Raw genomic sequence first — 27,728 nt, forward strand, 5'->3', positions numbered from 1 at the left:
TCCCCAACATTGCTGGTTTTGAAAATGAAAGAAGGAGTCACAAGTCAAATAATGTAGGTGGCCAATAGAAAAGACAAGAAAATATATTCTCTCTTAGAATCTCCAGGAAAGAGTGCAGTCCTGCTGATGTATTGAGTTTGGCCAAATGAGACCCATGTTAGAATGTTGACTCCTAGAGTCTTACAGTTCTAGGAGTCAGACATGAACAACAATTTGTGTTGTTTTAAGCCACTTAGTTTATGGTAATTTTTTACAGCAATTGAAAGTATATATATGTATATATATGCAAGCAAACACACATGCATACACATACACAAATATGTACACATATACACAAACATATGAATGCACACATACGTGTATATGTGTATGCATGTATACAGGGATATACACATATATGCTCATATTTAACATCCATATTTACATCTATCATGTGTTATACTTTCTCAAAGTCAGGTGATATCTCCCTTAAATTCTCTAAGTCTTTTAAGAAAGGAATTCATTGCTGATTTAACACAAAATCAATTTTAATATTATTCAAATATTTGATTAGTAATATTTGCCAAATTACTACCCTTTTGTGATGCATTATTAATGGAATACACGATATCTATATGTTTTTCACAGCATACAATTTAAAATGTAAGCTAAAGCATGAACATTGTAAAATGCTTTGAAAAATGTTCAAAGTAATTTTGGATGCCGTGGTAATGGCAAATGGGAACAGATGGCAGATAGAGGATAATCAATCTCAGTTACTTAGACTGAAATAAACTTCTAAAGTAAAGCAGAGTAATTCATCAAGATAGAGAAATATTCATTAAAATCACTGTAATTCCCTCAATTTGATTTTCTATTTAGAAGTAAAGCTACAGTTGTGCCTGTTGTTTGAACCTGCTCCCAAACAGGAGGATGCCCTATCTAAGCATGTGTTATTGGATTTTAGGCAGATATGAAGCTTAGTATTCTATTTCAGTCTATGTTGCTATGCTGCTATTAAAATATGTATATGACCTAAGAACTCAAATTTGTAAATGTATGCAGCCACATGTATACAATATTATTCAATCATATTAAAATTGATATAGATTTATAAAAAGACTTGAAACAGAAATTTTTTTAAACATTGAAATTAACATAGATTTATATGTGTGTGCATTTAGCCAAACTACACAGTATACTAATATACTAATAATTAACAAATTTATATCATGGTTCATGGAAATACGTATATATGTACATACATTCATACACAATGAATACACAATTTATTTTGGAGTGAACACACATACAAATTTGTGTACTCAATTGAGAGTATTACACATATAATTATGATATCTGCACCCATATTCCTACTTTCGTTGCATCTATTAAGTATGTTTAGCATTTTCTGAGGGCCAAGAGAAATGTCTTAGCTTTGGCTGAAATAGACTCCAATTCCTGTTTCATAACACTATATAAAAATATTACTATGTGGCTGACATTCTCTTGCTCCACGGTTTTCCCTAACATAGTCGTTAGAGATGGTTTTCTATAGACTTATTAGTCAGTGCATTTACAAATATTTAAATGTTCTATTCAATACATTTTTGCCAATACATTTCTCCTACTGTTTGTGGGAATGTAAAATAATACAATCTCTATGAAAAACAGTATGGAGATGTGTCAAAGAAGTAAATATTGAGCTACCATTTGACCCAGCAATCCCGCTACTGGATATATACCCAAAATGAAAAACATCATCGTATCAAAAGATACATGCACTCAAATGTTTATTGCAGCACTATTCACAATAGCAAAGATATGGAATCAACCTAAATTTCCATCAGTAGAGGACTGGATAAAGAAAATGTTTTATGTGTTTATCACACACACACACCACGGAATACTCTTCAGCCATAAAAAAGAATGAAATCATGTCTTTTGCAGCAACATGAATAGAACTGGAGGATATTGTCCTAGGTGACATAACTCAGAAACCTAGAAAGTCAAATACTCCATGCTCTCACTTACAAATGGAAGCTAAACAATGGGTACACATGAACACACAGAATGGAGTAATAGACATTGGAAAGCCCATAAGGTGGGAGCATGGGAGGAAGATGAGAGGTGAAAAGTTACCTGTTAGTTACAATGTTCACTATTTGGGTGATGGGTACACTAAAAGCCCAGACTTCACCAATATGCAATATATGCACGTAAGAAGTCTGCATTTGTACTCCCTAAATATATAAACATAAAAAATTTTAAAAAATATGTTTGCCTATTATCTTTAAGGAAGATTTACTTTTGTTCATTATATTTTTCAAATACACAAAGACTCTTACCACAGTGCTACTTTTTCTTTCTAGTCTATTGAGTCCAGAAACACCCATTTTTATAAAATCTCCACTGATTATTTTTTCTTTACTCTTGATAGTGACCAGTGGGAACTGATACAATTGGCCCTCTTTATTCTCGAGTTCCTAATCCACAGATTCAACCAACTGCAGATTGAAAATATAGTTAGCCCTACATAGTTGCTTCTATACTGAACATATGCAAACTTTTCTCTTGTCATTATAGCCTAAAATGTATGGTACAACAACTATTTACATAGAATTTATATGGTATTAGGTATTATAAATAATCTAGAGATGACTTAAAGTATATGGAAACATGTGCAAATACTACACCATTTTACATAAGAGCCTTGAACATCCACAAATTTTGGTGTCATCAAGAGAGTTAGAACCAATCTCCATAGATAATGAGGATGACTTTGTTTCTTAAGTGGGTAATAAAAACTTGCAGAAATCTTGAAAACACTTTACTCATAATTGGCGTTTGTAAACTTACCATGGTCAAAGTTATATAGTAATGTACACATAAATAAAAATATATTGACAGGATTTTTGGCAAATAAATTATAACCCATACTTTTAAAATAAAACTTTCTAAATACTTTACACTCATGTAAAATAAATAAAATAATGCGTCAAGGACTTTATGAATTATCATAAAGCAAAAACACTGGTTAATATATAATCTAGGTTAATAAATTTAGCATTAATAACAATCCTTAAATCCTATCATGCCTACTTTTAGTATCTAGCCATTTAAATACAATATTTCTAGAGAAAACTTATGTAAATACCAAGTGGTCATGAGTGGAAATATTTATTTTGTGCGTTCTTTACAATTTTATTTTTAACATTTTATCTTATTTTAGCTATAGTAGAACATTCTGCCATCTAAATTAATTACTGGTTAGCTTTAGAGTAAGTATAATGTTGCCTTGAAGAAATATTAGAAAATGTGCAAAAGGATCTATTGGGGTGAAAGTAATATGTTTACAGATATAAAATTTTTTAAAGTAGAAAATTTTGAAAAAAAAATGAGTATTCACAATTGAAAGAATGCTTCAACAAAATCAAGTATAGTAACATAGAGGAAAAAAACTGAAGTTTTGAAGGTAAATTAATTAATTAAATGATTAAATAAAGTATCCAACAGGTCCATCTATCTCTCAAGTAGAATAACTCCTGGATGCATGGGCCTGCAGGTCTTATGCACCTGTTCTAACTTTTTGACAATAGGTAACTGTATTATAATCTTAAATTTTCATTATCAGTATGGTGAAACTTCCTAGGTTGACATATCTCCTTCATTATTTCAATGGATCTATTAATCTACTTTATTAATACTCTTAACTGTCTCAAATGAAAGAACACATTTCATATTCAAATTATTTTAAATAATTAATAATGTATGGCTAATTTATCCTGATGTGGAGAAAATTAGAGCAAAGTTGAATAAATCTAAAAAATACACTATTAATGAAAATTTAACCAATTACAGATGACACCAGCTTACAATGGTTTGACTTAATGATTTTTCAACATTATAGTGGTACGAATGCAATATGCACTCAGTAGAAACTGTACTTTGAGCACTCATACAATTATTTGGTTTTTCACTTTCAGAGCAGTATTTATTAATTTACATGAAATATTTCACATTTTATTATGAAATGTATTTGTGTTAGATGATTTTGCCCAACTGTAGGCTTAGGTAAATGTCTGAGCATATTTAAGGTAGGCTAGGGTAGCCTATAATGTTTGATAGGCTATTTGTATTAAATGCCTTTTTGATTTACAATATTTTCAAATTCTAATAGGTTTATTGGAATATAACCCTCTTTATGCATACAGCTGCATCTTGACAAGATAGGATTATATCCCAATAAACATTTTTTAATAGGCTAAAAGTATAAGGAGGTTTTAGTACACCAAGCAAAATTAACCCAAATAAGACAACCTCAAGAAATTTAATAATCAAATTCCAGAAGGTTAAGGATTTTAAAAAGGATCCTAAAGAAGCAAGAGAAAAGAAACAAATAACATATAAAGAAGCTCCAGTATATCTGGCAGGCGACTTCTCAGTAGAAACTTTACAGGCTGAGAGAAAGTGGCATTACAAAAAGTGCAAAAGGAAAACAAAATATTTAATCCTAGAAGAACATGTCCAGTGAAAATATGCTTCATTTCTGAAGGAGAAATAAAGATCTTAACATACAAGCAATAGCTGAAGGATTTCATCAACACCAGACTTATCCTCCAATATATGCTAAAGCGAGATCTTCAATCTGAAAGAAAAGGACATTAGCAAACAATAAGAGATTATTTGAAAGTACAAAACTCACTGGTAATAGTAAGTACACAAACAAATACAGAATATTATAGCACTGTAATTGTGCTATGTAAATGACTCATATCTTGAATAGAAAGACTAAAAGAGGAATCCATTAAAAATAATAATGGCAACAACTTTTTAAGACTTAGACAATATAAATATAAACAACAAAAAGTTAAAAAGCAGGCAGAGTTCAAGTGTAGAGTTTTTATTAGTTTTCTCTTTGCTCGTTTGTTAGTTTGCCATTTATTTATAAAAGTTGTGTTATATTGTCATGAGTATAAAACAATGGGTTAGAATATATTATCTGCAATCATCGTGGAAACCTCAAATCAAAATCACACAACAGATAGAGAAAAACAAAGAGCAATAAATTTAAAAAAAAAAAAAAAAAACTCACCAGCGAAAAATCAGCTTCATTTTAAGGAAGACAGTAAGGAAGGAAAGAAGGAAAAAAAAAAAGAATCAAAAATAAACAAGACAGATGGCAGCAGTGAGTTCTTACTTACTAATAACAACATTAAATGTAAATGGACTAAACTCTCCTATCAAAAGACATGAACTTGTTAAATAAAGGGAAGAACAAGACCCAACAATCGATTACCTAAAAGAAACACACTTAATCTGTGAAGGTACACATAGACTAAAAATAAAGGGATAGAAAAAGATATTCTGAATACCTAAAAACAAAAAAGTAGAAATAACTCTACTTATATCAGAAAAGTAGATTTCAAGACCAAAACTATAAAAAGAGACTAAGGAGGTTATAATATAATGATAAAGAAGTCAGTTCAGCAAGAGGATGTAATAATTGTAAATATATATGCATACATCACTGGAGCACCAACATATAAAGCAAATATTATTAGGCCTAAAGAGAGAGTTAGACCCCCAGCACAATAATACCTGGATACATCAACACCCCACTTTCAGCATTGGACAGAACTTCCAGACAGAAAATCAATAAAGAAACATCAGACCTGTTCTGCACTATAAAACAAATGGACTGAATAGTTATTTACAGAACATTTCATCCAATGGCAGCAGAATACACATTATTTACCTCAGCACATGAATCATTATCAAGGATAAATCATATGTTAGGTAACGGACTTAAATCACTGAAAAAAAATACAGTAAGTGTCTTATCTGACCACAATGGAATAAAACTAGAAGTCAATTACAAGATAAATTTTGAAAACTATACACAGCACATGAATGCTAAACAATGTGCTTCTTAATGATCACCAGGTCAATGAAGAAATTAAGAAGAGAAATGAAACGCTTCCTGAAGCAAATGATAATGAAAACAAAACATATCAAAGCCTGTGGGATAGAGTGAAAGCAGTACTAAGAGGAACCTTTATAGCTATAAGCTTCTATATTGAAAAAGTAGAAAAACTTCAAATAAATAACCTAATGATACATCTTAAATAACTAGAAAAGCAAGAGCAAACCAAATCCCAAACTAGTAGAAGAAAATAAATAACAAAGATCAGAGCAGAAATAAACGAAATTGAAATGAAGAAAAAAACACAAAAGAACAACAAAAGGAAAACTATTGTTTTGAAAAGATAAACAATGACAAACCTTTAGTCAGAATAACTGAAAGGACAGAAGAGAGAGAAGACCCAAATATAAAGTTAGAGCCGAAAAAGCAGAACTTAAAATTGATACCACCAATGTTCAAAGGATCATTAGTGGCTCGTATGAGCAACAATTTGCCAATAAATTGGAAACCTAAAAGAAATGAATAAATTCCTAGAAATGTACAACCCGCTAAGATTCAACCATGAAAAAATAATTATAATTTTAAAAAGCCCAAATAGACCAATAACAGGTAAAAAGACCAAAGCAATAATAAAAATGTCCCAGCAAGGGAAAGCCTGGGGCTCAATGGTTTCCCTGGTAAATTTTACCAAACACATAAAGAGGACTAATACCAATCATGTTCAAATGATTCTGAAAAATAGAGCTGGAGAGGATACGTCCAAGCTCGTTCTACAAGGGCAGAATTACACTGACACCAAAACCAGACATAGACAGAACAATGAAACAAGACTGCATGCCAATATCCCTGATAAACATTGATGCAAAAGTCCCCAAAAAATCCTAGCAAACCAAAACCAACAATACCTTACAAAGATTATTCATAATTACTAAATGGGAATTATGCCAGGGATGCATTGGTGGTTGACCATATGCAAATCTATCAATCAATGGCATACATCATATCAACAGAATGAAGGACAAAAACCACAAGATCATTTCAACTGATGCTGAAAAAGCATTTGATGAAATTCCATATCCCTTCATGATAAAAATCCTCAACAAACTAAGCATAGAAGGAACATACCTCAACAGAATAAAAGCCATATATGACGGACTCACAGCCAGTATCATATTGAATGGGAAATGACTGAAAGTTTTTCCTCTGAGATCTGGAACACAACAAGGATACCTGCTTTCACCACTGTTGTTCAACATATTACTGAAAGTTCCAGTTAGAGCAATAAATAAGAGAAAGAAATAAAGCCATACAAATTGGAAAAATAGAAGTAAATTATCCTTGACTGCAGATGATATGATCTTATATTTGGAAAGAGCTAAAGGCTCCACCATAAAAACTATTATAACTCATAAAAAATCAGTAAAGCTGCAGGATACAAAATCAACATAAAAATAAGTAGCATTTCTATATGCTAACAGTGAACAATCTGAAAGAGAAATCTAGAAAGTAACCCAATTTGAAACAGCAACAGATAAAACTAAATACTCTGGAATTAATTTAGCCAAAAATGTGAAAGATATGTACAATGAAAACTATAAAATATTGATGGGAAAAAAATTAAAGAAGACACCAAAAAATGGAAAGATATTCTATGGTCATGGATTGGATGAATCAATATTGTTGAAATGTCCACACTAAAAAAGGCCATCTACAGAGTCAGTGCAGTCTGTATCAAAATACCAAGGACATTCTTCACAAAAATTAAAAAAAAAAATCTAAAATTTATATGGAACCATGAAAGACCCAGAATAGCCAAAACTGTTCTAACCAAAAAGAACGAAACAACAGGAATTACACTACCTGACTTCAAATTATACTACAGAGTCATATAACCAAAACAGCACGGTACTAGCATAAAAATGAACATATAGATCCATAGAACAGGGTAGATAACCCAGAAACAAAATCACACATCTAGAGTGAACTCGTTTTAAACAAAGGTGCAAAGTACCTACGTTGGGTAAAGGACAGTCTCTTCAATAAATGGTGCTCAGAAAACTAGATATCCATATGCAGAAGCATTAAATATATCCCTATCTCTTGCCATATCAAAAATCAGATCAAAATAAAGACTTAACTCTGAGATATCAAACTATAAAACTACTACAATAAACCATTGGGTAAAATCTTTGGACTTTGGAGTGAGGAAAGACTTCATTAGTAATACCCTGCAAACACAAGCAACTAAAGCCAAAATGGACAAATGAGATCACATCAAGTTACAAAGCTCTGAAGAGCAAATGAAATAATCAACAAAACGAAGAGACAATTCACAGAACGGAAGAATATATTTAAAAACTCCACACCTGACAAGGGATTAATAATCAGAATATATAAGGAGCTCAAACAACTCTAAAATAAAAAACCTAATAATTCAGTTTAGAAATGGGAAAAAGATGTAAATAAATATTTCTTAAAAGAAGATGTACAAATGGCAAGCATGTTTATGAAAACATTCTCAACATCACTGGTCATCAGAGAAATGCAAATCAAAACTAAAATGAGATATTACCTCAACCCAGGTAAAATGGCTTATATCCAAAAGAGAGACAATAACAAACCCTGGCAATGATGTGGAGATAAGGAAACCTTGTACCCTGTTGGTGGAAATATAAAGTCATATAGATACTGTGGAGAAAAGTTTTAAGCTTCCTCAAAATCTAATAATAGAGAGCTCTCATATTATCCAGCGGTCCCATCGTTAGGTATAATATAAAAGCAAGAAATCAGTATATTGAAGAGATATCTGCACTCCCGTATTTATCAGAGCATTATTCTCAACAGCTAAGATTTCTAAGAAACTTAAGTATCCTTCAGAAGATAAATGGATAAATAAAAGATGGTACTTATACATTAGTACAAGGGAGTACTATTTGGCCATGATAAATAATGAGATCCTGTCATTTACAACAACATTAATGGAACTAGAGGAATTTATTTATTTATTTATTATTATTATTATTTTTTATTTATTTTTGAGGCAGAGTTTTGCTCTTGTTGCCCAGGCTGGAGTGCAGTGCCATGATCTCCGCTCACCACAACCTCCGCCTCCCAGGTTCAAGCAATCCTCCTGCCAGACATGCATTTTTATACAGGCATACAATGTATACAAAATGCATACGATGCAATACAAAAATATCTCATGTACCCCATAAATATATACATGTACTATGTTCCAACAAAATTCAAAATTATAAAATAAAGGAATCTAATATTGTTTTTAAAATTAAAGAAAATGAGGAAATTGGCGTAAATGTTTATGTCAAGAAGTAGAGTTAAAGCATCACATCTAAGCAGACTATGAGTGAACTACATTTCAAATACAATCATTATGGTCCTAAACATCTTTTACTGGGGCAGAGCAATTTCCTGATATTTTTTTAGTGTACCGTGCAAATGTGGAAGCCAGAAATTGACATGTATATCATGAAAGATTTGGGAAGAAGATAACTGCAGATTGTGGTAACTTAAGTATTTTTTTTAACATCTCTTTAGTACAATGCTAATGAAAGTGAAAACAAAATGTTCAAGTAATTTTAGAAATTGAACATGAGGATATTATCCTTTCAGAGTTATATATTGCAAACTTTTAATATAAAGACTCTGAAAAATGGAACATGGACTTAGTGGCCATGAAACATTATTTTTACTCTTCATATGTATTCAACTTACTCTGCACAATTTTAAAAAAGCTTTAAGGAATACATGAATATATATTTCATAATTATATTGAACTTTTGAACAAATTGATATTTTAAGTCACTCTGTATGACAGTTCAAGATTATCACCTAATTGTGTCATTATTTAAATGTAATTTTTCATGTAAGTTTGTTATTCTGTTACTGACATCAGACATTAATCAAACTGTCTTAGTCGTTTTAAAAAATGACTTTGACATAAATTTTATCTAGTTCATAGAGTGTTATATGAGGCATATGGGAGGCTATAAACAGAGGAGAGTTCCTTACTCTGCCTTATCCATAATCGTTGCTTGTCAACACTAGCATCTGTAGCATGTACTGATTGAACATACTTTTTCCAAAGAAAAGTGAAGTAACAAATCCCACAAGATCAAGTGTTTAATGAGAATATTGGTATTTTAAGTTAAGATTTAACCATCTAACACAAATATCTCATATAATTTTAGTCCACTGCAGAATTTTATGACTATCCTGCTATTCAAAAGATATCTTTTCCCTAATCAAATTTTGGATTAATTAATATTGCTTACAAAATGATGTATTCTTTCCCTAGGTTGGCATTCAAATTCATCACACCCTGCATTGTTCCTCGTGAAACCTATTATAATGCCACTAGTGTCAAATATATCTTAACTAGCACTGATGCTACAATTAAATATTTGTGTATACTTGTGCATGAGATTTAATTTTTTAGTATTGTTTAATCAAATTCAAAATAAGAATAATATTGATTTATATCAGAATTGTGGGTCTTATAAAATATCTATATTGTGTATTAAATAAACATTTAGTGCCCAGAGATATCTCCTGGTTTTTAGCCAATGTGTTTTTCTTAATTTTTGTGGGTGCATAGTGTATACATATATGTGTGTGTGTGTGTGTGTGTGTGTGTGTGTGTGTGTGTATGGGGTACATAAGATGTTTGAACGGGCATACAATGTAAAACAAGCACATCATGGAGAATAATGTATCCATCTTCTCAAGCATTTATCCTTTGAGTTACAAACAATCCAACTGCACTCTTTAAGTTATTTAAAAATGTACAATTAAGTTATTATTGACTTTAGTCATCCTGTAGCGCAGTCAAATATTAGTTCTTGTTCATTCTTTCTATTTTTTGTACTCATTAAAATCATCCCCACCCTCCCCCGAGACTCTCACTACCTTTTCCAGCCTAAGATAACCATCCTTCTACTTTCTATTTCCATGAGTTTAATTATGTTAATTTTCACCTCCCACAAATATGTGAGAACATGCTAAGTTTGTCTTTCTGTGCCTGGTTATTTCACTTAACATAATGATCTCCATTTCTATCTACTTTGTTACAAATGACTGGAGATCATTCTTTTTTATGACTGAATAGTACTGCATTGTGTATATGTACCATATTTTTTTAATCCATTCTTCTGTCGATAGACACTTAGGTTACTTCCTAATCCTAGCTATTCTAAACAGTGCTGCAACAAACACAGGAGTGCAGATATCACTTCGATATACGAATTTCCTTTCTTTGGAGTATATATCCATCAGTGGGATTACTGGATCATTTGGTGACTCAATATTTAGTTTTTTGAGGAAACTCCACACTGTTCTTTATATTGGTTGTAAAAATTTACATTCCCACCAACAGTATACAAAGATTCCCTTTTCTCCACATCCTTGTCAGCATTAGTTATTGCCTGTCTTTTGAATATAAGCCATTTTAACTGGGGTAAGACAGTATCTCATTTTAGTTTTGATTTGTATTACTCTGATAATGAATGATGTTGAGTATCTTTTCATATGCCTGTTTGTTATCTGTATATCTTCTTTGAGAAATGTTTATTCAAATGTTCTCCCCAGTTAGTGATTGGATTATTATGTATTTTTTCTACAGGGTTGTTTGAGCTCCTTATAGAGTCTGGTATTTAATCCCTTTTCAGATGGGTAGTTTGCAAATGTTTTCTCCCATTCTGTGGGTTGTCTCTTCAGTTTGTTGATTATTTCCTTTGATGTGCAGAAACTTTTTTTACCTCAATGAGATGCTTTTTACTCATTTTTACTTTTGTTGCCTATGCTTGTGAGGTATTGCTCAAAAATTTTTGCCCAAGCCAATGTCCTGGAGATGTTCCCCTATGTTTTCTTCTGGTAGTTGTATAGTTTGATGTCTTAGATTTAAGTCTTTAATCCATTTTGATTTTACTTTTGTATATGGTGAGAGATAGGAGTCTAGTTTTATTCTTCTACATATGGATATCTAGTTTTCCCAGCACCATTTATTGAAGAGACTGTCCTTTCCCCAGTGTATGTTCTTTGCATCTTTGTCCTAAGTAAGTTCACTCTAGGCATGTGGATTTGTTTCTGGGTTATCTATTCTGTTCCTTTAGTCTATGTGTCTGATTTTATGCCAATACCATGCTGTTTTGGTTACTGTTACTCTGTAGTATAATTTGAAGTCAGTTAATGTAATTCCTCCACTTTTGTTCTTTTTAGTTAGGTAAGTTTGTGATATTCTGGGTCTTTTGCGGTTCCATATAAAATATGGGATTTTTTTCTATTTCTGTGAAGAATGTCATTAGTAATGGAGATTGCATTGAATCTGTAGATGGCCTTGGGTAGTGTGGACATTTCAACAATATTGCAGCCTATATGGCCTAGATTGTCCTCTAAGTTCATTAGAGACACAGAGCACTGTAGCCCACAGTGATGAGGTTTGTGGGAACTCAAGTTCAGACTGTTGGGATCCTCTGGCTAGGGGTGGCTTAAACACTGTCTCCCTGGGCGGGCATCAGCTGAGTTTGATCTGCTTTTCTGTTCTGTTTTACCAGGACAGCACTCAGTTCAACCCCTGAAAATTGCTGTAATCTCCCTCCTCTAATGCCCAGAGACACTCTCCTCAGCTTGCAGCCTTGCCAGGGGCTGTAAGAAGGGTGGGATTCACATTTCAAGACTGTTTTTTCCATCTTTTCAGTGATACAAAGATAAAACCAAGTAGTATAAGGGCTCACCTGACTTTTGGTTATTCTGAGGTGTCTTTTCTGTGTGGATGGTTATTACATTGGTGTCCTTGAAGAGGGGACTGTCAGTAGAGCCTTCCATTCTACCATCTTGCACTGCTTCTCAGCATAATATCTTGTTTCTTGAACTAGTTTTACCTGCAGTACTTCTTTTACCTGTAGTACTTCTTTTACCTGTAGTACTTCTACCCATTTTTCAAGGTTTAGGTCAAATTCCATCAAAAACCAAAGGAACTACTCTTTTTTGTGCTCCCAGGGAAAAGGAATCTTTACTTACTCAACACTGATATCATTAATCAGTATGGAGTTGCCAGTTTGCTTGGGTCAGTCCTAGGTTATGCCTGTTGTATCTGTCAGCAGTTGTCCATAGCACCCTTTTTAACTCACAGAAGTAGCCAAGTAAAATGATTAATTACACAGCCTCCTATTTTGTGTCACTCCAGAGCTACCCTCTATACCTTCTTTGGGTGAGAGTTGTGTATTCATTTTTGTTTCTCTAATTAAATTGAAGTATGAGGATAAGATTTCCCAACTTATATGTTTTCAGTTTTTAAATGTCTACATAGTGCCTTGGACATTTTGTAAATTTAGCAAATACATGTTTACTGAGCTATGTTGATTTTGGTTCATAATCGGCATATTTGACATCATTCAAAATATTAAAATGTTTTGTCAATACTTTTATAGCTATAAATTCTGAATATGCATATTAAAAATATGCTTATTCCTTATTCTTATTCCTATCCTTAAAACAGATATATAAATGAGTTCAATAATATGAAAAAAAGATAGGTTTTAAAAATAATAACATATAATTTAGGAATAATTATTCACAAATATTTATTTTCTTTCCATTTTCTACTAGATTCAGCAGATCCAGGGGTAATTTAAAACAATAACCCTGTGCTTTCATGATCTTAAAGTGAGGTAGATTGGTATTGAAAAATGTACCATTCTTCCATAAATGGTAAATCTAAATAAATGTAAATAATACTAAATGTAAATAATATATTTAAATTTGTATAATTGTTCCATTGGAACAGAACATAAGACAGAGAAACTTGAGAAGGTATTCCTAAATGAGGTATCATTTACTAAGATCTGAAGAAATAGAATTATGTTTCCATTAGCATAGTGACTTACATACCTTGTAAAATTCTTCCAGTTAATTAAAAAAAAAAAAAAAACTTGTGACAATATAAATAGGAAGGTATATTGAAAGCCTGTTGATCTTTAGCAAAAAAGGAATAGTCAGAAGCTATAAATTCAAGACAGGAATAAAGGTGTTGAGTTACTATAATGAGCTACTTACTTTAACAAACCCAAAATCTCAGACTGAAGGCATTAAAAGGTTTTTTATTCCCCTGCAACCGTCCCCAGCAAGACAGCTCAATGTAATTGTTTGGTGGTGGAATCTATGTGGTAATTCTAAAAGCCTGACTCCTTCCATGTTGTGTAGATATCCATGAGCGACTTTGAGTCCACTGCAGGAGTCGCTATATCTAGTTTGGTAGCTCACCTGGGAGATTTTTGAGGTTTTAAGGTCCACGACTGTGTTGCATCACTTTCCACCATATCCCAATTGCAAGAGTTTATCACTCAGAGATAAAATGAAGCTTAGAAAAGCTAGTTTCCAACCAGCAACTCTGTGTTGTGAAAAAAATTGTAAATATTTTTTGGTTAAAACTAGGTTTCTGTTTGTACGTGTTTGATCTAAGTACTAAGGTTTGGACACTCAAGTCATGATTTCTTTGGCAATGCAATTTCGTCAAACATGTTCTGAGCTTTTCATTTCTGTTTCATATGTTTGTTACAGATCCATGCATTTGTAACCACAAGCGAAGTTATTTCCTAGATTGATTTTTCGATTAATTGTGAGTTGCTTTACTCGCTTATCCTCATTCTTCTCTCTCTAACTAGTGACAGACGGCATTAGGAATGGGAAGAAAGGGTGTATCATCATTTGATTTTTGATCCAGGGTTGACTCTTGTGTGGATTGTGTTACTCCAAACCTTCTTCAGTCTTAGAACTACGTTTGGGATTTCTTAATAGTGACCCTTTGCAACTCTGCTGACACAAAATTTTTGAACTCCATTCCATTGAACTTGTAAAATTACCAAATTCTCAGAGCTCAAAAATTTTAAAACATCTAGTACATTGCTAAATGCATTGGTTTGAATCAATACATATCTCACACACTATTTTTAACCTCTAGAGTCTTGGGTCAGCAGACACTTGATCTACCTTCCAACTTCTAATTATCACAGGCAAGTTTTTTCCCAAGTGTTTTGACATTTTTTTTTTAGCATGTCTATACTATAGGTTATGTTGTAGAACCAAGCAATCTTATACCACAATGGAATAAGATCAATAACATTTATATTTAACTCGTATTATGTGCTAATGGCAATGTGGCTTTGAGTTTGACTTTGCAATATTTTTGCTCTGGGATCAAAGTTAATAACACAGCTACTACTAGGAAGACTTACAGCCATTGTGGTAGAAAGAAACCAAGCTTTGGAGAGTCTAGCACCAGCAAATAAATGTTATGGTTCTGGAGAATATAACATTTTCACTTATAGCTCATTAGACAGGATTAATTCCATGTCCTCATCAAACCATAAAGAGACCAAAAAGATTAACAAAAGGTTGTATGTAGGTAGTAAAGGGTTGAGCCAGAGATATTGGAGAACAACAATAATGACTACTACAATAGGTCTCTATTTGTCCTAATTTTGTGACATAGTCTTTTTGAAGTGTTGGCCGATGTATGATGCCTACTATTTTTCACCTGATACTAAAGAAATAACTCATTTATCATTATAACACATCAAGTGACCAATTTATGGATTAAATAAAGTAAGGATAGCACTGTTAATGTTAAATCCAAAACATCAGTGACTTTGCAAAAAAAAAAAAAAAGTTGTTCTTGCCATTAAAACCTAAATCAGTGGTGTGAGATCTCTGATTTAAGGTTATTATACAGAGACACACCCTTAGCATCTTGTGGCTCTGTCACTGTCTAAACACAGACACTGATCTACGAGACAGAAGGAAGAGAATTATTAATCATTTGACAGATTTTTAATGTCAGGGCCTCAAACTTTTATATGTCACTTCTGCACATGTTCCATTGCTGAGAACTTAGTCACATAATCACACCTAAATAAATATACATGGGCAAATGTAATGTGGTCCCTGGTTGATCAATCACACCACAGTAACAATTTTATGTTCTATAAGGAGTACAAAAATAGTTGGTGCAGTATTATCTATCTATATCCTACATAGCTTCCTCTCTTAACTAAATGCTTGAAGTTTTGAGCTTCTCTTTTGAAGTTTGCACTGGAAAATAATTCAGAAGGTAATGCTTTTTCATGTTAAGGTACCTGATAGGGGACTACCTTATAAAAATGGAACCCCAAAGAGAAACGATTTTATTATAAAATTGAAGAAAAATATTAACTCCTGTGAAAAATGTGTCTTAAAGGAGTAAGCCTGCCTGACTCTTGCATCAATTAGAAGGGGAAAAAGATTTTAAGGTAATTTGTGGAGAAAACACGTAAAATATCATGAACTAAACTCAAATGGCTTTTGTGAACTACTTACAAATAAAATTTATGAAAACAGTTTTATTTAAATAAGTTGCTAGTAAACTTAGCCACATTGACAAATGATTTGCAGATTTTCTCTGGAAAAGTACATCTTCAAATCAGACCTAGAAGGATCATAATAGATTAACCCTCCAAGCACTTGGATTCAATGAAAACACATATTATACAATCCAAATAGAATCATAAGTGAGCAGCAACAGAAAAAAAATGAATGAACAGAAAACAGGGAAAGACTTATTCTTCCTTTTGGGAAGTTTTACGGAGAATACAATAGAGGTTAATTTATATTCAAATCAAAATTCTAAGCTTAAAGATGAACAAAAGGAAAGCATTAAAAAAAAAGCTCCAAGATTTAAAAAAATGAATACTTCTTGAAATGTACAATATAATACAAACCATTAAAGCAGCAGAGACTCTTTAAAAGGCACACTAGATAAATTTTAAAAGAGAAATTGTGAACTTGAAAAAAAAAGATGTAAATACATTAATGAGTACCTTAATAAAAGATGAAGGAATTGGTAAGCTACTTAGAAGACAATGTGACAAGGCTCATCTACACAATAATTTTATGTCAATAGAATATAATAGAATGGAAAGGGATGGTTTTGCAAAAGATTTTAAACTTTTCCACAATTGCCAAGAGATGTGCAATATAAAATACAAATTTCAATTTTAGGCTCAAAGAAAAAGAGGAAAACACCAATATAGATAGAGAATAAAAATACAACTAGAGAAAAATGATTACCTAATCAAATTTTCAAAAAGTTATTAAAAGGAACAGTTCTTTCTCAATAACACCCATAGGAATAAGAAAACACACACATACACACACATGTGCACAGACTTTTTTGAGATGAAATTCTGTAAATATACAAGTTTAGACCAAGAAAACTAGGTTTTTAGAAGCAAGTACATAATTGATAATTTTTTTATTTAACAGAAACATGAGAACATTTACTACTAATCTACTTTCATTGCATAAAAAGGAAAATATTCCACAAGTGATGTCTTAGGAAACCGAATAAGCAAACTGATAAACAAAAAGGTAAATGCAAACAAACATTAAGCAAAGCAATAATAATTATTATATCTAATTTTTTTATTTAAAAATAGTACCATATTTACTTATTGAACAGCTCTAATTTTGAAGGGTAGGTGATCAGGTTTAAAATATTCTACAGACTTTGTATTATTTAGTTAAGTATACAAATATTAATAAAATTACACCTGGTAAAATGTTATTTTAAATTATATACTATTAAAATAATGGGCATAAAACAGGGAACATATTGAATGAGATCAATATTAAAAGACAAGTGGTAGTTCACTAAAGTGAGGTAGTGGGAAGCAATAAAATGGGAAGAGAACATTTCAAAGAAAATAATTTATGCCACGGTCATATGGTAGAAGAGTTGTCACCTTTTATGAGCAATAAAGAGAATAATTTTTCATAAATGACAGTTCATTTCAATTCAGAAAAACTTCTATGGGGAACAGGTAGAAAAGTTGGATGACAATACACATACATCTCCCCAACTGCCCCCTTAATCACCTCTACTGAGTGCACACGCACACACATACACACACACACACACACACACTATGTGAAAGTGTTGGAGAACCACCAAGGCAATGAGGACATGAGATTCTGGAATCCTGGGGAGTAGAGAGGCATCAAGGTAAACATTACTTGTTTGGAAATACCGTCCCTTAAGATATTTGTTAATTCTTTTCCAGTGTGGGGCCAAAAGAATAAGAAGCAGAATCAAAATCTTAAAGGATTGGGATAATGAAAGACATGTTTCAGAGTTTGACATAACATGACTATGGCTACAAAATAGGAGTTTAGAGTTAAAGCAGCTAGGATATGAGAAGTAGCATTTTTGGCAATAAGTGAAGAACACTGAGGTAAGCCTTACATTTTACTTCACTTTTTTCCACTAAATTTTTAAGAATGAACAAAAGGACCAAAAACTTACCAGAAAGTCGTAGCTAAGATAATTCAAAAACTGGAATTCAAGGTTCACCAAATAGTAGAGATATTGGCAAACATCATATCCTGAACTTCCATTGAAGGTTTTATTAAGGATACACTCTTAATAAAACCTTATCTTAAGGCAATAAACCAATCTTCACAAAGGCTGAAATACAGCTTCAAATTGACTTGGTTCCATATATTGATCTGTGCTTTCTGTAATGGCATGCTAGAAAACACAATTAAACCTTTGGAAGAAGGTAACACTGGACAAGTTTCAAATTATCTCTCCATTTTTCATACAAAATATTCAGTTTTAATTAAAAAATACCAATCATGTTAGTGGACAACTTCAAATGACAAAAAAAAAAAAAAAAAAAAAGAGGAGGAGAGGAGGAGGAGGAGGACGAAGAGGATGTGGAGATAAGATAATGGAGTTAGTATGCATGAGTTTTAAAATAATATGATTAATTTTTTCAGGAAATAGATGACAAAATGGAGAATGGAGACTTTCACCATTTTGGTTTCACCAAATTACTGGCATCCAAAACGGGGACCACAAATAGGGGGTACAGTGCTAACTATTACCAAAACAGAAGAAGAAGAAGAAGGAGGAGAAGAAGGAGGACAAGGAGGAGGAGGAGGAGGAGGAGGAGGAAGAGAAGAAGAAGAAGAGGAAGAAGAAGAAGAAGAGGAAGGAGGAGGAGGAGGAGGAGAATAAGAAGAGGAAGAAGAAGAAGAAGAGGAAGAAGGAGGAGGAGGAGGAGAAGAAGAAGAAGAAGAGGAGAAAGAATAGGAAGAAGAGGAAGAAGAAGGGGAAGGGGGAACCTAGGATTTCTGTTTTCAAAGTCAATAAATATAATTCACACATTAACAAAATAAGAAAGAACAAACAACATATGATGACCAAATTTCACATCCATCACGACTAAAACTCTTAGAAAACCAGAGACAAAAAGAAACTTCCTTAACCTCAATACATTTACATAATAAAATATGCAAAGCATCAATAAACATATGAATATCTGTAACACATCAATGGTGATAAGGAGAATGCAAACTAGAACTATTCTAACGTATTTCTATAACTTATTAGGCTAAAATTAAAAAGACTAAAAGTACTAAAAGCTGGAAAAGTTGTGAAATAACAGAAGCTTTTATGTACTTCTCAATTAGTACAACCACTTTAGTAAACAGCTTTTCAGCCTCTATGAAAGTGAGTGTGTAAATACACTATGTCCCCAGAGTTTTATACCCGCTTTCATAGATAACACAAACCCATGGATACATGTATCAAAAGACATGTGCAAGAAGGCTAGCTATAATATTAACTGTACTAATTAAAAATACAAAAGTAACCCAAATGCTCATTAACTATCTACTGAGAAAATAAACTTATTTTATACAGAAGACATAAATCTCATCTTGAATAAAATTTGCCAGAAATAAAATAAGACATAATATATGGTTCCATTTACATATATTTCAAACATAAAGAAAATTAATCTATCATGCATATACAAGTATAGTTACTTCTCAGAAGAGAGTGAGATGACTAGGAGAAAGTATGAGAGGGTTTCTGGGTTGCACTTAAGGTCTATTTCTCAAGAATATTCTGGTTATTTACATGTGATCACCTCATAAACATTTATCTAGGTGTATATTTATGACCTGCTCATGTTTCTGAATATACTATTAGCCTTTAGTAAGTGAGTTTATTGAACATAGTGCTGCTCACAGTATAACATTGTGAGAAGTTGCTAGGAAGACAACTAGAGAGCATATCACACAGCACTTCATGGGACAAATATTAAAGACTTTTTTTTTTTTTAATGTCTGAGGGCGTTGAAGAGACATTTAAATGTTTTAATGAAGGGCTTATTTTTCAGGTAACATTTGCACTTCAGAATTCTGAATGCAGAAATGGAGAATTGACTGGAAGCAGAAAAAGGAGGTTCAGAAGAATAATATTCTAGAAGACATATGAAAATATCTTGGACTAGTTTGTGTGTGTGTGTGTATCTACATAAGAGGGAGACAGGAGAGAATGTGTTTGCATTGGGAAGATAAATATGAATATTTAATAGACCTAATACAGTTCAGTTTGATAGAGTTCAATGTTGAGCTGAAGTTTGATGGGGTGGAGAAGGACAAAAATAAATTTCTGTCCTGTATAACAGAATAGTTACTCATGTCTTTTGAGTGTAAGTCTTTTTTATCCTTTAGAATGTTGTTTGTGAAGTGTTTTTAAGACAAACAGAGATGCCAAACAGCATATTCCATCATGAGCTCTGAGGAGATAACTAAAATGGTGATATAGATTCGTAAGTTTTATTTCAATAAAGTAAATTTCAAAAGCTAAGATTTGGATAAGATGATCCTGGAAGAGAGTATAAATTGGAAAGAGAAGGTTTTCTAGGTCTGGAGGAACTCAATTTACTGTGGTTTTGTTATTGAAACTGGATTTGCACAGGAGACTGAATGGGTGGACAGTGAGGTAGAAAAAAGTGATGAGAATATTGTAAAAAAAAAAAAAAGTAAATAGAAATAAATGAATCACGGGGGGAGGGGGTATTAACACTCTGTGTAGAATGAGATTTGGACTTACTAACACAGAGGCTATGGCTTTGTTTAGTAGTGGGAGCTGCTTAAGTTATTAATTGAGACAGAAGCCAGTTGCAATCAATTGCCAGACATGTTGGTAACAAAATAAAAACAGTAAGAATAGGCACATGTTTTGAGAGTGTTAGTCATGAAGGAAAGCTTAGTACAGGTTGACAACAGGAAGAAGTAGGATTCAGAAGTTTTGTTGCTGCTGCTACTGTTATTGATTTTTGAGATAAAGAGAACTGAAAAATGCTCTTAAAAATGAGAATAATCAAATTGAGAGAACCTGATTGCATATTGAAGAGAAAGAATGGATAATAAGCAGTGGGATAGAAAATAGTTCAAAGAGATCCAAAGCACAGATTGAGGCATTCTCCTTTTAAAGAGGAAGAGGCACTCATCTGCTGTAGCAGGTGGTTAGATTCTAAAATCAATGGGTTTTTCAACTGAAAAAAAAAAATAAAAAGACACTGCCAACCCATTTTTGAATGAATTTTAAATATGACATTTTAATATACAATTTATATCCGAATTTTATGTTCCATAAAATTCTTAAGAAGAAAGCATGTGTATTCAAAACTGCTCAAATAGCATTAGATAAATAATTTTAAGAGCACTTTTGCTATATTTACTTAGAGTGAGGCATATTATTTACCTATATTATTTGTCAATCATATTACATACTCCTCACGGTAGTTTATTTAACAGTGTTGTTTATATTAGTATTTGTATATAGTTTAGACATTTCAGAGTTTATGGGTGAAATACCTGGAAATGAAACAAGATATTTTCTAGGCAGTTAGTTATTTTAATGAACAGAAGATAAAAATATTTTGTGTCTTCACAATTTTAATAAGATGAAGTATAGGATTTAAGCTAAAAGAATATGAGGATACCATTTATAGGTATAAGTGTTAATTTACATGAAAATAAATGTATTTGTAAGAGTAGCTTTGTTTGTAGATCCATAATCCTTCTAGCCTTTCTTTAGTGGATTTTATGTTATTGATATAAAAAATAATATTTGAATTATCTGATTTCTAAATTGGGAAGGTACAGCATCATGCTGAAAGGGCAATGCTTGCTTCTGTAACTACTAAATTGTCTAAATAATTAGAGTACTACATTCTGATGCTAAAATATTACATCCCCATTTTCTCTGTTACACTCAGATGTTTTAATATATCTACAATCAAGATACCTGTTAAAGAAACATCACTGGAAGTTTTACAACTGCCAGTTAGAGAACATAAATTATTTTGGCCCAATATTTCTTTGATTATGAGTTTTTGAAGTATAGGCCAGATGGATGTGACTTGCTCATGCTTCCAAATAATCACCAGAAACGTGCAAGGATATGCAGTAAACTATGGAGGTGGGGGAATTATATAAATATAACAAAATGTAAAAAGCAATGTACATGAATACAATACTTTTAAATATGTACTATAATTGTGCTAACAATCTCAAAGGCATACAAAATTCAAGACTGCAAGTATTGGCTTTAGAAGACAACATGTTAATATAATATGATGATGCAAAACTGCTTATGGACTAATGTGATACAAAAAATTTCTTCCTCAGTGAAGAAAGTTGAGACTTAATTTTTTCTCATAATGCTGAATAAGTCAGTTGTAACTAAATGCTATCCTCAATTAATTTTAACCTCTTTAAAGCTTCTATTAAATAATTTTTAATAGAATCTAGAATATGAAATATAGTACAGTCACTTACATTATGGTTTGACTTACATTATGGTTTTTCAATTTATGATGGTGTAAAAGTGATACGCATTCAGTAGAAACTCTACTTTTAGTACTCATGCAACCATTGTTTTTTAACTTTCAGTACAGTGTTCAATAAATTCCATGAGATATTCAGTACTTTATTATAAATGGGCTTTATGTTATTTGATTTTGTCCAATTATAGACTAGCTAATATAAGTGTTCTGAGCACATTTAAGTTAGACTAGGCTAATATATGATATTTGGTAGCTTAGGTGCATCAAATGCGATTTCAACTTACATTAGTTTCATCTTATAATGAGTTTATTAGGATGTAATCTCATCTTAAATCAAGGAGAGTCTGTTTTTTATTTCCTTTGAAATATGTTATTACTAGCATATCCAAGAAATTAGTGGACTAAGCAGGAGAAGTCGAACAAAATTATGATGATTTTTCATGCATAAACTTAGCCTCTATAGAAACGAATAGAAAATTGTAATATATTTATCTCTATCTATGAACAGCCTACTTAATTATAAAGTTTATCATACAGATATCATTACTTTAAATGTGTGTCATTATGTAAAAAAAAAATTAGAAAAAAAGTTGGCTTTTAGATGCAAATGGGAATTATTTAGATGTAAGTAAAGGATAATTCAATTTGTATAGGCTATAAAAATAGTCGTATATTGGCTAACTAACTGAAAAGTCTATATCCTGGGTCATCTTTATGACAACACTGATCCATATTGAACAATGCCAGAAAAAGACACACTTTTCAAATTAGCCTACTTGTCTTGTAGAATATGTTCATCTTAAGGCTGGCTTTCTTTATGGTGGAGAATGACTGCCAACAGTCTATTGTGGTGGCATTCATTCATCTTCATATCTTGACATGTGCCTTAAAATATTAATCAAGATTCTTTCCTGGGAGTCACAGTCAGTTTCTCCTGATGTCTCCTTCAACAAAATAAACTTAACACCACCCTTTAACCAATCACTTTGGATACAGGATGAGAGGTGTTAAATTGGATCTGGCCTAAAGCTTCTTCTATATCTTGAGTCCGTATGTAACAAATCGCAACCTAAGTTAGTATATCAAGAAACTGTAACTTAAGAGTTTATTATTTTAACAAGTAGTTGCTTTAACCAATCACAGCAGCTAAGCTTCAGACAACCACAGGCTGCCAACTGATCAGATCATACTGAAATAAGGCAAATGTCAAGCTGTAACCAATCAAGATAATTCTGTAAGTCACTTTTCTCTTTTCTGTTTATAAATACTTCCTGCCCACATTGCTGGGTGGAAATCTATGATCTTATCCTGTTCAGAGTGCTGCCTGATTCGTGAATTTTTCCTTGCTCAAATAAACTCTGCTAAACCTAACTTGTCTGAAGTTTTTCTTTTAAGAGAGGCACTAATCAGATTATTTTTTCAAACAAAAATAGATTACTCAGGGAATTCCAAAGAATAATATAGACAATTTACTAAAAAGTATGTGGAATTCTTGGAAGAAGGTAGAATACCTAAACTAAAATTCCGTTACAGTGTAATTAACGAATGTAACTGGATCCAAACTGGACAATGTAGACTATTTACCCTGACATATAGAATTACATTTAAACTTTATTTATACTGCAGAAAAAGATGAAAAATATAGATTAGACTGATGAGTAAATTTTCTATTTGCCAACTATAAAAAGGTATCAATTATGCTTATGGTTTATCTACTGATACATTTTTATGTAACTCTGTGTGTGTGTCAACTGAAAAAGAGAAGATGTTTTGTCATCCCTTTTTAATAAACGAAAAGTGATCAAAATAATAAAAATAAATAAAAACTGACCAAAATAATAAAATAAATAATAAAAACTGATAAAAAATTCAACTGAAAGATACTTTGATATAAATGTGGTAATAAATAGGCCTTGATCAATATGCATTCCTTTATGTTAGGAAAGTTTGCTTTTTGGATTTTAATATTTAATTTTGAATAATTGATAAAATTATTAAATATTTATTTCATGTTCTTTGATGTTGCTGATTGGAATATTGGATTTTAATTGTCCAATCTGATGTTTCCTTTGCAAGGCTACTTTTAAAATTTCCCCTTTTTACTTTTTTCTACTCTCGAAATTACTCTTTCGAGAGGGAGGTATTATTAAGACAGTGTTTGATAAGCAGACAGGATCGTTTTCAAAACCTGGGAATGCAGGACAAACTATGTAAATTGTCAGCATCACTCATGATCAGGGAAATGCAAATCAAAACCACAATGAGATACCACCTTACTCCTGCAAAAATGGCCATAATCAAAAAATCAAAAAATAATAGATGTTGACACTGATGCGGTGAACATTTTTACACTGCTGATGGGAATGTAAACTAGTACAACCACTGTGGAAAACAGTGTGGAGATTCCTTAGAGAACTAAAAGTAAAACTAACATTTGATGCAGCAACCCAACTACTTGGTATCTACCTAGAGGAAAATAACTCATTATACGAAAAAGATACTTGCACTTGCATGTTTATAGCAGCACAATTCACAATTGCAAAAATGTCAAACCAAGCCAAATGCCTATCAGCCAATGAGTTGACAAAGAAACTGTGATATATATACACACGCATATGATGGAATACTACTCAGCCATAAAAAGGAATCCATTAATGACATTTGCAGTGAAGAGAAGTAATTCAGGAATGGAAAACCAAACATTGTACATTCTCACTCATAAGTGGGAGCTGAGCTGTGAGGATGCAAATGCATAAGAATAACACAACGGATTTTGGGGACTCAGTGAGAAAAGGTGGGAAGGGATTGAGGGACAAAAGACTACAAATTGTTTGATATGTATACTGCTTGGGTGATGGGTGCACCAAAATCTCACAAATCACCACTAAAGAACTTACTCAGGTAACCAAGCTCCACCTGTTCCCCAATAACCCATGGAAATAAAAAAAATTAAAACACACACACACACACACACACACACACACACACACACACACACACACTTCTTTGATAGACAAGCTTTGGTACCAAACACAAAGAGAAACCTTAATAAACCAGATTGGAGCAATTGTGAAATTCCTTTCACATGATAGAGGTTGCTAACAGTACAGAACAGAAAAAGGCAAAGTGATTCTCAATGAAGAAAGTTCAAGACCAGCAGAATGAAAGTTTCTCCTCTATCAAGGGCCAGATTTTCAAGACCTTAAACTGAGACGTGAGCTCATGTTTTCTCATCAACCAAAAAATTATTCAAAGAAGAAAAACCATAAGATATTATAGAAAAAAAAAGAAACCTGCTCTTATAGAACCCTATTCATATATACACTTAACAAGTAACTGGTAATAACCTTATAAAAATGTTTAGTACTTTTTAAAAAATAAACGAGACCATATTTTGCACTGAAAAGGTCAAAAGTTCTCTTTGGTTAATGTCTGTAGCCTCTGATCAGAAAGTTATATCCTAACTAGAGTTCTACCACAACCTTGGTACCAGGTGCTATTTTTTTTAAAAAAAGATTGTCAAATCTAATTCCTGTACACACGTAGCATGAATTATCAATCTGGCACTGAAATTAATATAAACAGGCTTTTGCAAACTCAGTGAATTAGAAACTGTCCATATAGTAAGCCTTTTTATAAACAGTCTTAATAAAATAAATACTATCTTTATTGCTGATGAAATACTTTTCTTGAAAAAAATAATGAAACAAAAAAAATGTTTATGGAATAAAATATTCTGGTGTTAGGAAAATGTGTTTTTAATTACTCAAGGTCCACACACATACACACACATGCACACACACATTCTTACTGACAGTAACCAAGTAATGGAAAGACAACGAAAACAATGTATATTTTAAAACATATCAAGTATTGTAAATATATATAGCTGAACTGCTCAACACATAATAGTTTTACAAAAATTCCATCAAAATTAAAACATTAGGCTTTTAAAATAAGGTAAAGTTTGTTTTTAAAGTATTTTAAAAAAAGTGAAAAAAGGATTAGAAAGAAAATTGGTGAAATTTCAGTTATCACCAAGCAAATTATTAGTTGTAAATTTTCAATTTTTCTTTTCCTTCTGCTGTATTGCCTCTTATGTATGTTGTATTCCTGAAAAAAATAAATCTTAAAAATGTAAGAAATTTTTAATTGATTTGCTTATTTTTTTCAAAATAGTTTATATATGTGCAGCAGGAAATTTTGAAAAGTTTAAATATAAACACATCTTTCCATAAAAATAGTGTTAACATTTCCTTTGATATTTGAAATAATTTAGCCAATTTTGCAATCATATATTTTAGTATTTATTTTAAATGTCACCATGAAAATGTTAATTTTGATATTTTACTTATTATATGTAATGCCTTAGGATACATATTTTTAGTTCTAGAAGATGAACAACTTAGAAATAAAATCCATGTATTTTAATTTTATACTTATAACTACCAAGTTATTTTTAATCCCCAAGTTCAGGTACTTTGTACTATATTATAATATGAAAACTGTGCTTGTGATAATGCTCTTGGCCTTAAATTTTTTAGAATTTTATTTGCAAAGCATTATGACTTGAGTTTTTTAGCAAATAAAAATACAATAAAGATGGCTTCAAGCTTATACCAAGTCTGACATCTAATGATAAATATTAATCTAAAACTTTCCTTAATTTTTTCAGAATATTTTACAACCAAATGGATTTTTTTGAAAACTCTTATTTTATAGATTGATTCAAGCAAAAAATCACCATTCATATCCCCCTTCAGTCTCCATATACACTCCATAACCTCCAATATGATCCTGTTATACTATTTATGTAGAATCCATTTCTTTTTTTACTATCATGTCATAGAAACATTATTTTGGTCTATAATTTTCATTTTCTTAATAAAATTTTCTTAGATAATTTCTCAAATTCTTAAATTAGAGAAGCTAATTCAAATGTATGATGAGTTAAGAACATCCATATCTTTCTTTTCTATTTTTTTATGGATATTTAGCAATGGTAATTTTGAGATAATATTTTCACCTTTGTTTTAGAATCCAACAAGATGACATTAATGGATTGAGTGTAGAGAAACATAATGAAGAATGGTAACATTTCCACTTGATAGTGAAAAAGCTGATTT

At 31.8% G+C, this 27,728-nt stretch overlaps 1 long non-coding RNA gene across 1 annotated transcript in view; it reads left to right on the forward strand.

Moving 5' to 3' along the window:
• LOC126954528 (uncharacterized) overlaps positions 1 to 20,370 on the forward strand; it is a 55,987-nt gene extending 35,617 nt beyond the window's left edge. Inside the window, exon 4 of the long non-coding RNA XR_007725630.1 lies at positions 20,143 to 20,370. This is a non-coding gene — a long non-coding RNA (uncharacterized LOC126954528). The remainder of the gene's footprint in view (positions 1 to 20,142) is intronic.
• The last annotated feature ends 7,358 nt before the right edge of the window (positions 20,371 to 27,728 follow it).

Source organism: Macaca thibetana, chromosome 5 (genome assembly GCF_024542745.1).
Source record: "Macaca thibetana thibetana isolate TM-01 chromosome 5, ASM2454274v1, whole genome shotgun sequence".
Taxonomy (NCBI): domain Eukaryota; kingdom Metazoa; phylum Chordata; class Mammalia; order Primates; family Cercopithecidae; genus Macaca; species Macaca thibetana.